This window comes from Phoxinus phoxinus (genome assembly GCF_949152265.1).
Source record: "Phoxinus phoxinus genome assembly, chromosome: 21".
Taxonomy (NCBI): Eukaryota; Metazoa; Chordata; class Actinopteri; order Cypriniformes; family Leuciscidae; genus Phoxinus; species Phoxinus phoxinus.
In genome coordinates this window covers 31,824,078-31,838,008 of record NC_136896.1, presented here as the reverse complement: position 1 = coordinate 31,838,008, position 13,931 = coordinate 31,824,078, and positions in this window count along the sequence as shown.

Sequence of the window (13,931 nt, the reverse complement as noted above, 5' to 3'; positions counted from 1 at the left end):
TTAAAGAGGATTTTGCTCATTTGAAATGATCTAACCTTGAAGAAAAATACCTGAGAGTATTTTACAATTGAGTGAGTAAAGTGTCTCTTTGCATCCGCACACTCCTCGTCATGCGTTTGATGTATTGAGTTGAATGTATTTCAATCTTTGCTGTTTTCTGAGGATAAATCATGGAGTAGTGCTGCATTCCAGCAGAACAGTGCAAAAGCACACCATTTGAAGTCAAACTGGGAAACTTGTGTGGAAATCCACTGCTATTTATGCTAATGAAATGAGTCAGAGTTCCACCAATGCATGATGATAAACCTGTTTAGCAGGAGACAGCTGTATAAGACATGGTACATGTGTCAGAAACGGTAAATATGTCAGAAACGGTAAATGTGTAAAGTACGGTAAATGTGTAAGAAACAGTAAATCTGTACGGCACGGTAAATGTGTCAGGCACGGTAATGTGTCAGGCACGGTAAATGTGTCAGAAACGGTAAATGTGTCAGAAACGGTAAATATGTAAAGTATGGTAAATGTGTAAAGTACGGTAAATGTGTAAAGTACAGTAAATGTGTAAGAAACCGTAAATGTGTCAGAAACGGTAAATGTGTACGGCATGGTAAATGTGTCAGGCACGGTAAATGTGTTAGAAACGGTAAATATGTCAGAAACGGTAAATGTGTAAAGTACGGTAAATGTGTAAAGTACGGTAAATGTGTAAAAGTACGGTAAATGTGTAAGAAACAGTAAATGTGTCAGGCACGGTAAATGTGTATGAAACAGTAAATGTGTCAGAAACAGTAAATGTGTCAGAAACAGTAATTGTGTCAGAAACAGTAATTGTGTCAGAAACAGTAAATGTGTATGAAACAGTAAATGTGTCAGAAACAGTAAATGTGTAAGGCACAGTAAATGTGTCAGAAACAGTAAATGTGTCAGAAACAGTAAATGTGTCAGAAACAGTAAATGTGTCAGAAACAGTAATTGTGTCAGAAACAGTAAATGTGTATGAAACAGTAAATGTGTCAGAAACAGTAAATGTGTAAGGCACAGTAAATGTGTCAGAAACAGTAAATGTGTCAGAAACAGTAAATGTGTCAGAAACAGTAAATGTGTCAGAAACAGTAAATGTGTCAGAAACAGTAAATGTGTCAGAAACAGTAAATGTGTCAGAAACAGTAATTGTGTCAGAAACAGTAAATTTGTCAGAAAAAGTAAATGTGTCAGAAACAGTAATTGTGTCAGAAACAGTAAATTTGTCAGAAAAAGTAATTGTGTCAGAAACCGTAATTGTGTCAGAAACAGTAAATGTGTCAGAAACAGTAATTGTGTCAGAAACAGTAAATGTGTCAGAAACAGTAATTGTGTCAGAAACAGTAAATGTGTCAGAAAAAGTAATTGTGTCAGAAACAGTAATTGAGTCAGAAACAGTAAATGTGTCAGAAACAGTAAATGTGTCAGAAACAGTAAATGTGTCAGAAATAGTAAATGTGTCAGAAACAGTAAATGTGTCAGAAACAGTAAATGTGTCAGAAACAGTAATTGTGTCAGAAACAGTAAATTTGTCAGAAAAAGTAAATGTGTCAGAAACAGTAATTGTGTCAGAAACAGTAAATGTGTCAGAAACAGTAATTGTGTCAGAAACAGTAAATGTGTCAGAAACCGTAAATGTGTTAGAAACCGTAATTGTGTCAGAAACAGTAATTGTGTCAGAAACAGTAAATGAGTCAGAAACCGTAATTGTGTCAGAAACAGTAAATGTGTCAGAAACAGTAAATGTGTCAGAAACAGTAATTGTGTCAGAAACAGTAATTGTGTCAGAAACAGTAAATGTGTCAGAAACAGTAAATGTGTCAGAAACAGTAATTGTGTCAGAAACAGTAAATGTGTCAGAAACAGTAATTGTGTCAGAAACAGTAAATGTGTCAGAAACAGTAAATGTGTCAGAAACAGTAAATGTGTCAGAAACAGTAAATGTGTTAGAAACCGTAATTGTGTCAGAAACAGTAATTGTGTCAGAAACAGTAAATGTGTCAGAAACAGTAAATGTGTCAGAAACAGTAATTGTGTCAGAAACAGTAAATGTGTCAGAAACAGTAAATGTGTCAGAAACAGTAAATGTGTCAGAAACAGTAAATGTGTCAGAAACAGTAATTGTGTCAGAAACAGTAATTGTGTCAGAAACAGTAAATGTGTCAGAAACAGTAAATGTGTCAGAAACAGTAATTGTGTCAGAAACAGTAATTGTGTCAGAAACAGTAAATGTGTCAGAAACAGTAAATGTGTCAGAAACAGTAAATGTATCAGAAACAGTAAATGTGTCAGAAACAGTAATTGTGTCAGAAACAGTAATTGTGTCAGAAACAGTAAATGTGTCAGAAACAGTAAATGTGTCAGAAACAGTAAATGTGTTAGAAACCGTAATTGTGTCAGAAACAGTTAATGTGTCAGAAACAGTAAATGTGTCAGAAAAAGTAATTGTGTCAGAAACAGTAATTGAGTCAGAAACAGTAAATGTGTCAGAAACAGTAAATGTGTCAGAAACAGTAAATGTGTCAGAAACAGTAAATGTGTCAGAAATAGTAAATGTGTCAGAAACAGTTAATGTGTCAGAAACAGTAAATGTGTCAGAAAAAGTAATTGTGTCAGAAACAGTAATTGAGTCAGAAACAGTAAATGTGTCAGAAACAGTAAATGTGTCAGAAACAGTAAATGTGTCAGAAATAGTAAATGTGTTAGAAACCGTAATTGTGTCAGAAACAGTAAATGTGTCAGAAACAGTAATTGTGTCAGAAACAGTAAATGTGTTAGAAACAGTAAATGTGTCAGAAACAGTAAATGTGTCAGAAACAGTAAATGTGTCAGAAACAGTAAATGTGTTAGAAACAGTAAATGTGTCAGAAACAGTAAATGTGTTAGAAACCGTAATTGTGTCAGAAACAGTAAATGTGTCAGAAACAGTAATTGTGTCAGAAACAGTAAATGTGTTAGAAACAGTAAATGTGTCAGAAACAGTAAATGTGTCAGAAACAGTAAATGTGTCAGAAACAGTAAATGTGTTAGAAACAGTAAATGTGTCAGAAACAGTAAATGTGTTAGAAACAGTAATTGTGTCAGAAACCGTAAATGTGTTAGAAACAGTAAATGTGTCAGAAACAGTAAATGTGTCAGAAACAGTAAATGTGTCAGAAACAGTAAATGTGTTAGAAACAGTAATTGTGTCAGAAACCGTAAATGTGTTAGAAACAGTAAATGTGTCAGAAACAGTAAATGTGTTAGAAACAGTAATTGTGTCAGAAACAGTAAATGTGTCAGAAACAGTAATTGTGTCAGAAACAGTAAATGTGTCAGAAACAGTCAATGTGTCAGAAACAGTCAATGTGTTAGAAACCGTAATTGTGTCAGAAACAGTAAATGTGTAAGTTACGGTAAATGTGTCAAAAACAGTAAATGTGTAAGTTACGGTAAATGTGTCAAAAACAGTAAATGTGTAAGTTACGGTAAATGTGTCAGAAACAGTAATTGTGTCAGAAACAGTAAATGAGTCAGAAACAGTAAATGTGTCAAAAACAGTAAATGTGTAAGTTACGGTAAATGTGTTAGAAACCGTAATTGTGTCAGAAACAGTAAATGAGCCAGAAACCGTAATTGTGTCAGAAACAGTAAATGTGTCAGAAACAGTAAATGTGTCAGAAACAGTAAATGTGTCAGAAACCGTAATTGTGTCAGAAACAGTAAATGAGTCAGAAACAGTAAATGTGTCAAAAACAGTAAATGTGTAAGTTACGGTAAATGTGTTAGAAACCGTAATTGTGTCAGAAACAGTAAATGTGTCAGAAACAGTAAATTTGTTAGAAACAGTTAATGTGTCAGAAACAGTAAATGTGTCAGAAACAGTTAATGTGTCAGAAACAGTAAATGTGTCAGAAAAAGTAATTGTGTCAGAAACAGTAATTGAGTCAGAAACAGTAAATGTGTCAGAAACAGTAAATGTGTCAGAAACAGTAAATGAGCCAGAAACAGTAAATGTGTCAGAAACAGTAAATTTGTTAGAAACCGTAATTGTGTCAGAAACAGTAAATGTGTAAGTTACGGTAAATGTGTCAGAAACAGTAAATGAGTCAGAAACAGTAAATGAGTCAGAAACAGTAAATGTGTAAGTTACGGTAAATGTGTCAGAAACAGTAATTGTGTCAGAAACAGTAAATGAGTCAGAAACAGTAAATGTGTCAGAAACAGTAAATGAGCCAGAAACAGTAAATGAGTCAGAAACAGTAAATGAGTCAGAAACAGTAAATGTGTAAGTTACGGTAAATGTGTCAGAAACAGTAATTGTGTCAGAAACAGTAAATGTGTCAGAAACAGTAAATTTGTTAGAAACCGTAATTGTGTCAGAAACAGTAAATGAGCCAGAAACAGTAAATGTGTCAGAAACAGTAAATGAGCCAGAAACAGTAAATGTGTAAGTTACGGTAAATGTGTCAGAAACAGTAAATGTGTCAGAAACAGTAAATGAGCCAGAAACAGTAAATGTGTCAGAAACAGTAAATTTGTTAGAAACCGTAATTGTGTCAGAAACAGTAAATGAGCCAGAAACAGTAAATGTGTCAGAAACAGTAAATGAGCCAGAAACAGTAAATGTGTAAGTTACGGTAAATGTGTAAGTTACGGTAAATGTGTTAGAAACCGTAATTGTGTCAGAAACAGTAAATGTGTCAGAAACAGTAAATTTGTTAGAAACCGTAATTGTGTCAGAAACAGTAAATGTGTAAGTTACGGTAAATGTGTCAGAAACAGTAAATGAGTCAGACATTTGCATAAGCATCTTGTGGATCATCTTATACAATAATATTGTAACTATCTAGCTAACAGGGAACGTTCTGTCAAGGTTTTTTCAAAGTTATGAACAAACATTATTCCAGTAGAACATTCATTCAAAGTTATCTAGTCTTTAATAATGTTCTCAAAACATTAGCACAACAACATTATTTACACATCATTTATTGTTTAGAACGTTCAGACATTCATACGTAACGTTCCATAATGTTTGAAGAATGACACAATGGAATGTTTCCTTAATGTTCACATAAACAAAACAAAAAAACGTTTTTAAACATTTTAAAAATCAGGATGTTTCAGAGAACATTCAGCAACTTTAACGGGAACATCATCAAAACATCTTCTCAGAACATACTTTTGTGAGCTTGAGACCTGTATCAAAAAAGATTTATTTTTCTTTATTTTTAAATATTGTGGAAAGATTTGCATAGTAAAAAAAGAGTTTATTTGTTCAGTCCAAGTTCCTTAACCTCACGTCTTCAAAGCATCACCAATAACGGTCTCGTGCGAGAAGAGTTTAGCCGTGTGTGTGATCAGCGAAGGTGAGCGCCGAGTCGATGAAACATCTGCTTATAGTCAAATGCACAACTCTGCTGGCCTGTCAATATTTTGATAACAGAATGCTCTATAAACAACATCATGAGTCTGTTTGCATACGATGACGGACGCTCCGAGATGGACGAGCAGATGCAGCGCTTCACAGCTCGATGGCGGCCTGGTACTGTACGGCTCTTGTGATGTGGGAATATGACAGTGATTCTCAGCTTCTTCTGACTCCGAAAGGTCGCAGATGTTCTCAATCGCTTCACTTGTACGACATTAGTTTACTAATTACATTTGCATAAACATTTATTTAGCATTTCCTATTTATCATGCATTTTTCCATAAGTGGCTTTCAGAGTTTGTGTTCAGTGGCCGTGAAGTGTGAACATGTGCAGTCGTGGCTCATTCCTCCACACACATCTAACACTGAGATTAGCGGTTAAACGTCTTCATTCTCAGGTATGTATGTTTGTTAGTTTGAACGCTGAAGCTTCGGATGGACTTGATCATATTTTCAGAGGGTAATAATCTTACCACAAGCTGGCTGAGATGTTCCAAACAACCACGTTTAGCAGAAATAATGAAACCCAGATCTTGCTTTACATCTGAAGCTTGAGATATGATCGGATGTAGTGCAAAGCATCATAAATAAGACCAGCACTGGCCGTGTCCGGCTCCATGAACCCGTGCCAGATTAAGTGCAGTGTCCATCGCTGACCACTAGGATTAATGCATGTTGTGGCAACAGGAGAGCTCACGCTTCACTGGCTCAGATGACGTGTCCTTCCTCTGTGGCTCAGTGGTTCTGCAGACGAGGAGAATAATGACCAAGTGTTCTGTCACACACTCGCGTCTCAGTGCCGCTTCAGAAGCCGTCGTTATCATCAGTGTGTTCTTCCAAACGGATTCTCTATATGCTGTATGGAGACTGCAACCACACAAACTCTGGAGGGAAATTTCCTATTTTAATTCATTTAATTTATTTCATTTTTATTTTTTATTTTGAGAGCAACGGCTGGTTTCCAGATGTTAAAATGAAAATAGATTTTTAACGGTATCCGATGCATCTTTATAGCCAGCCCTGCTGTGAGCCACGGAGTTGTTCATCGGTCGTATTTGCTGCTGTTGAAACAGTCAGCCTGCATTTCATCTTAGTTTTAAAATGATCATATTTAAAAGTGAAATTCGTGGTGAAAAACTACATTATCCACGATGCTGAACAGAAAATCCCACCAGAGTCGAAAAACAAGCAAAATACGCCAAAATCTTGTTAGCTCCGCCCACTCCCATGAAGCACTGCGAATTACTTAACGAAGGCGGTCTCCCTTTGCTCTCAAATATGTGTATATTTTACAATAAACTTAAAATATATTGTTAGTGAATATTTAATCAAAATTTTTAAATTAGTAGTTTTATACTTCTCCATCGTTTTTAATCCGATTATACTGTTCGCAATGCTTTATGGGATTGTAGTTCTTTCCCTCACCAAAGCCATTGAGTTCACAGTCTTGCACTTTTTCAAATACTTTATATTGTCTTTACTATATACTGCCAGGCTGTTGTTGAAAATAAGAACTTGTTCTGAAGTGTCCTGCCTGGTTAGATAAAGTTAAAGGATTAGTTCACTTTTAAAATAAAAATTCTGTCATCATATACTCACCCTTAAGTTGTTTCAAACCTGTATGAATTTCTTTCCTCTGCTGAACACAAAGGAAGATATTTAGAAGAATGTCAGTAACCAGACAGTTTTATTGACTTCCATAATAGGAAAAAAATATACTATGGAAGTCAATGGGAACCAAAAACTGTCTGGTTACTGACATTCTTCTAGATATATTCCTTTGTGTTCAGCAGAGGAAAGAAATTCATACAGGTTTGAATCAACTTAAGGGTGAGTATATGATGACAGAATTTTCACTTTAAAAGTGAACTAATCCTTTAAAGTTACTAAAAGTGTGTGGTGTGTGATTCTCCTCGTAGCTGGTCGGTTTGTTTATAATGCTTTAACATAGTCTTCTTTTATAATCGCTATGGGAGAAATGAATGTAACGAATCCCTCCGGAACCAGTGGCACCAGTGCTGTCTAAACACAGCAGAGAGTTTCAAAATAAAAGTCCTGACTGCGTACACACAGGGAATTCAGAACATGTCTTTATTTAACGTAAGTTTGAATAAATCTGACATGAAAACAGGTTTTTATTTCTGACGTGTAAATGTTTATATTTCAACTACAAATTGGAGTAGAAATATAAGTATGTCATTAAAAAGTGCAATTGAAATGTTTGTAACTTATTATTTTGGTTTTGTGTTTGGCTTAATGAAAACTTTAATTTCAGATGTTTCAGTAAAACACTAGTTTTGGCTTTAAGCAGATCTCCTGGACTCCAGTTCTGCGGTGGGAGATGTTGTGACGGCCTGTGAGCGAGGTGACGGTCAGATCTGAAGAGTTTGAGGACAGCAGGCACACAAACATGCAGCCTAATGAGTTAAAAACTGAACTTTAGTGTACTTTCTCTGGCTGATCCTGTAAAACGGTCGCTGTCCTCAGAGCGCTTTGGAGAAGAACGGCACTTTGCGGTCATTTCCCACTAAACGTTTGGTCTTATCACATGGGAACGAGAGCAAGCGTGCTTATCTGATGACATCAGCCAGGGCGAGCCAGAGCCCACTTTACAGACTATTACAAATGTCACTGTTTTTTAAAGTCACTACATTTTTTGGATATTTTCAGCAGCCTTTCAAAATATCATTATATTAAAGCTCTCCTTCAGCTCTCTTTCATAAAGCTATCAGGCAAGAGCTTAATAAAGCGAAATCTTTGATGACAGCTCGTTATCTTTGTCATTTAATGCAATAAAACTCTGTGGAACTGAACCGGCAGGCGAAGTGCTGAACACATAAACACGAGAGGCGGTCGTGTTGAACTCAGATTACGCTGATTATCACAGACAACGACGGCCTGAAACCTGGCAAAGTCCTGCTTCATTTCCTACTGGTTATTCACAGTCTCGTTTCCTAAGTCAAAACAAGCGCTCGTAGTGCGTAATGGAGGCTGGCATGTGAACGCGGAGTCTCCTGTGAACGCCACACGCCAGATCTGTTTCTGTTGGCTGTTCTGACACGCTGATGACATGAAGGATGTGAACGCTCTTATCGAGTCTGTTATCGGGGATGTGAGAGCAATCACACCAGCGATTAGGCCACTTGGCTACAGAACCGTGTTGTTTACATGCCCATGGCCAGAACCAGGGCTGATTAATGTTAATAGCGTCGCATGAACCAAAGAAAACAGGGGCACAGCAGCCATTATAACTCTGGAGGACAATCTCCAGCTTTTATGTCATTTTTTGATAGCATGGATATGAAATACATATATGGATATCATGCATGTATATTTCATATTTCCCAGATCTGTATTCATTTTTGTTTGTTTTTGCGTGGATGTCACACATTTATAAATAGAAATATTTCCCAGATCTGTATTTAAAAAACATATATATATATACATCATATCATATCGTTTCATTTTATTGTTTTGTTTTGTCATACATTTATAAACTGGAATATTTGCCAGATCTGTGTTCATTTCTGGTTGAGGAGATTCCCCCTTCTATGTAAAGCACTTTGAGTGCTGAGAAAAGCGCTATATAAATGTAATGAATTATTATTATTATTCATTTGTATTTTATGTTTTTTATTTGATTATATATGTTTTTTTGTGGATGTTTTGCGATGTCTAGGCTCATCATGACAGTGAGTGTGACAGATATCTCCTCCATGTCTGTGTGTGTTTGCGTATCTCAATCCGCTGTCTTAACTGTTAACATCAGACTGCATAAAGGTCCTCCTTCCTCAGCCTGAAATGAAACCCAAAGGGTTAAACCCGTCTAACAGCCGACCGCGAAACGCCCGTTTCAGAGATTTCACAGTCCTCTTCTCAAAAGTGTGTCGTGAACTACTGTAGCTGTACCAGGAATAACGTACGGCCTTCTCCACACGGCTTGTATATTTCTATAGGACGTATGTGTATGTCACAAATAAAATGTAGAAGCGCATGGTGAAAAGGTTTTGATTATAAAACCCGGCCTGTTTCCACTGATCATAAAGAGCTTGACAGTAATCTAAACACATATACACAGTGTACAATATTTAGCTTTGTTGTCCAGAGAAGAAAACCATCCGTCGGAGCGGTTTACAGTAGGAGAACGCAGGATAAACAGGTGGAACATTCCAGCGTGTTCATCTGGAGACGCTGCAGAGGTTTATCTCCAGCATGATTTGTGCCGCTGGATGCAGATGCTCTGTTTGTTGAGGATTCACGAGCGAGGAGTTTGCGTGGCAGCCGCGCATCATGTCTCGTGTTCAACAGCTCGTGAATCCAGCCATGGAAAGTCTTGGCTGTGCAATGAAAGGATCCCGGTGTAATGTGTCAGACTGGGCCGAGGGTTTCCTCGCCGCTCGCTGTGAATCGTGGAACGCCATGGAAAACGAGGTGCAGATGTTGATCAGAAGGAGCTGGAGAACGTGATGCTGAGATCCATGGGAAAGCGGCTGACAGGAGGAAGCTCTACATGCAGACATAAATCCACCTGCACATGTACCTGTCTCTCAGGTGTGCACTACAACATTCTCAGACGGACACATGATGTGTAAGATACACCGACATAAGTCAAGTCACCTTTATTTCTACAGCTCTTTATACAATACAGATTGTTTCAAAGCAGCTTTACAGTGAAAAACAGGAAAATGATGCATGCAAGTCAGTTCAGTGTTGATTCAGTTCCATTGTAAAGATCATCAATTAATAAATTAGATAATTTAATTTATTAAGCAGTTCTGGAGAAAAGGGTTAGAAAACAGTGATGTCATCGTCCAGCTCAATTCAGTTTTCATACAGCAGCGTCAGAACAGTCAGATAAATAATTATTGATGATTATGAATCAACAATATGATTGTTAATATTGTTGACAGCCACAACACATGATGTAGTCAGCCGGATCCGGGCCGTATCCAGATCAGATGGAGGACCTGCGCCTAGACACGACCACAACACATGATGTAGTCAGCCGGATCCGGGCCGTATCCAGATCAGATGGAGGACCTGCGCCTAGACACGACCACAACACATGATGTAGTCAGCCGGATCCGGGCGTATCCAGATCAGATGGAGGACCTGCGCCTAGACACGACCACAACACATGATGTAGTCAGCCGGATCCGGGCCGGATCCAGATCAGATGGAGGACCTGCGCCTAGACACGACCACAACACATGATGTAGTCAGCCGGATCCGGACCGTATCCAGATCAGATGGAGGACCTGCGCCTAGACACGACCACAACACATGATGTAGTCAGCCGGATCCGGGCCGGATCCAGATCAGATGGAGGACCTGCGCCTAGACACGACCACAACACATGATGTAGTCAGCCGGATCCTGGCCGTATCCAGATCAGATGGAGGACCTGCGCCCAGACACGACCACAACACATGATGTAGTCAGCCGGATCCGGGCCGTATCCAGATCAGATGGAGGACCTGCGCCTAGACACGACCACAACACATGATGTAGTCAGCCGGATCCAGATCAGATGGAGGACCTGCGCCTAGACACGACCACAACACATGATGTAGTCAGCCGGATCCGGGCCGTATCCAGATCAGATGGAGGACCTGCGCCTAGACACGACCACAACACATGATGTAGTCAGCCGTATCCGGGCCGTATCCAGATCAGATGGAGGACCTGCGCCTAGACACGACCACAACACATGATGTAGTCAGCCGGATCCGGGCCATATCCAGATCAGATGGAGGACCTGCGCCTAGACACGACCACAACACATGATGTAGTCAGCCAGATCCGGGCCGTATCCAGATCAGATGGAGGACCTGCGCCTAGACACGACCACAACACATGATGTAGTCAGCCGGATCCGGCCGTATCCAGATCAGATGGAGGACCTGCGCCTAGACACGACCACAACACATGATGTAGTCAGCCGGATCCGGGCCGTATCCAGATCAGATGGAGGACCTGTGCCTAGACACGACCACAACTCATGATGTAGTCAGCCGGATCCGGCCGTATCCAGATCAGATGGAGGACCTGCGCCTAGACACGACCACAACACATGATGTAGTCAGCCGGATCCGGGCCGTATCCAGATCAGATGGAGGACCTGCGCCTAGACACGACCACAACTCATGATGTAGTCAGCCGGATCCGGCCGTATCCAGATCAGATGGAGGACCTGCGCCTAGACACGACCACAACACATGATGTAGTCAGCCGGATCCGGGCCGTATCCAGATCAGATGGAGGACCTGCGCCTAGACACGACCACAACACATGATGTAGTCAGCCGGATCCGGGCCGTATCCAGATCAGATGGAGGACCTGCGCCTAGACACGACCACAACACATGATGTAGTCAGCCGGATCCGGGCCGTATCCAGATCAGATGGAGGACCTGCGCCTAGACACGACCACAACACATGATGTAGTCAGCCGGATCCGGACCGTATCCAGATCAGATGGAGGACCTGTGTCTAGACACGACCACAACACATGATGTAGTCAGCCGGATCCGGGCCATATCCAGATCAGATGGAGGACCTGCGCCTAGACACGACCACAACACATGATGTAGTCAGCCGGATCCGGGCCAAATCCAGATCAGATGGAGGACCTGCACCTAGACACAACCACAACACATGATGTAGTCAGCCGGATCCGGGCGTATCCAGATCAGATGGAGGACCTGCGCCTAGACACGACCACAACTCATGATGTAGTCAGCCGGATCCGGCCGTATCCAGATCAGATGGAGGACCTGCACCTAGACACGACCACAACACATGATGTAGTCAGCCGGATCCGGGCCGTATCCAGATCAGATGGAGGACCTGCGCCTAGACACGACCACAACACATGATGTAGTCAGCCGGATCCGGGCCATATCCAGATCAGATGGAGGACCTGCGCCTAGACACGACCACAACACATGATGTAGTCAGCCAGATCCGGGCCGTATCCAGATCAGATGGAGGACCTGCGCCTAGACACGACCACAACACATGATGTAGTCAGCCGGATCCGGCCGTATCCAGATCAGATGGAGGACCTGCGCCTAGACACGACCACAACACATGATGTAGTCAGCCGGATCCGGGCCGTATCCAGATCAGATGGAGGACCTGTGCCTAGACACGACCACAACTCATGATGTAGTCAGCCGGATCCGGCCGTATCCAGATCAGATGGAGGACCTGCGCCTAGACACGACCACAACACATGATGTAGTCAGCCGGATCCGGGCCGTATCCAGATCAGATGGAGGACCTGCGCCTAGACACGACCACAACTCATGATGTAGTCAGCCGGATCCGGCCGTATCCAGATCAGATGGAGGACCTGCGCCTAGACACGACCACAACACATGATGTAGTCAGCCGGATCCGGGCCGTATCCAGATCAGATGGAGGACCTGCGCCTAGACACGACCACAACTCATGATGTAGTCAGCCGGATCCGGCCGTATCCAGATCAGATGGAGGACCTGCGCCTAGACACGACCACAACACATGATGTAGTCAGCCGGATCCGGGCCGTATCCAGATCAGATGGAGGACCTGCGCCTAGACACGACCACAACACATGATGTAGTCAGCCGGATCCGGGCCGTATCCAGATCAGATGGAGGACCTGCGCCTAGACACGACCACAACACATGATGTAGTCAGCCGGATCCGGGCCGTATCCAGATCAGATGGAGGACCTGCGCCTAGACACGACCACAACACATGATGTAGTCAGCCGGATCCGGACCGTATCCAGATCAGATGGAGGACCTGTGTCTAGACACGACCACAACACATGATGTAGTCAGCCGGATCCGGGCCATATCCAGATCAGATGGAGGACCTGCGCCTAGACACGACCACAACACATGATGTAGTCAGCCGGATCCGGGCCAAATCCAGATCAGATGGAGGACCTGCACCTAGACACAACCACAACACATGATGTAGTCAGCCGGATCCGGGCGTATCCAGATCAGATGGAGGACCTGCGCCTAGACACGACCACAACTCATGATGTAGTCAGCCGGATCCGGCCGTATCCAGATCAGATGGAGGACCTGCACCTAGACACGACCACAACACATGATGTAGTCAGCCGGATCCGGGCCGTATCCAGATCAGATGGAGGACCTGCGCCTAGACACGACCACAACACATGATGTAGTCAGCCGGATCCGGGCCGTATCCAGATCAGATGGAGGACCTGCGCCTAGACACGACCACAACACATGATGTAGTGGGCCGGATCCGGCCGTATCCAGATCAGATGGAGGACCTGCACCTAGACACGACCACAACACATGATGTAGTCAGCCGGATCCGGACCGTATCCAGATCAGATGGAGGACCTGCGCCTTGACACGACCACAACACATGATGTAGTCAGCCGGATCCGGCCGTATCCAGATCAGATGGAGGACCTGCGCCTAGACACGACCACAACACATGATGTTGTCAGCCGGATCCGGACCGTA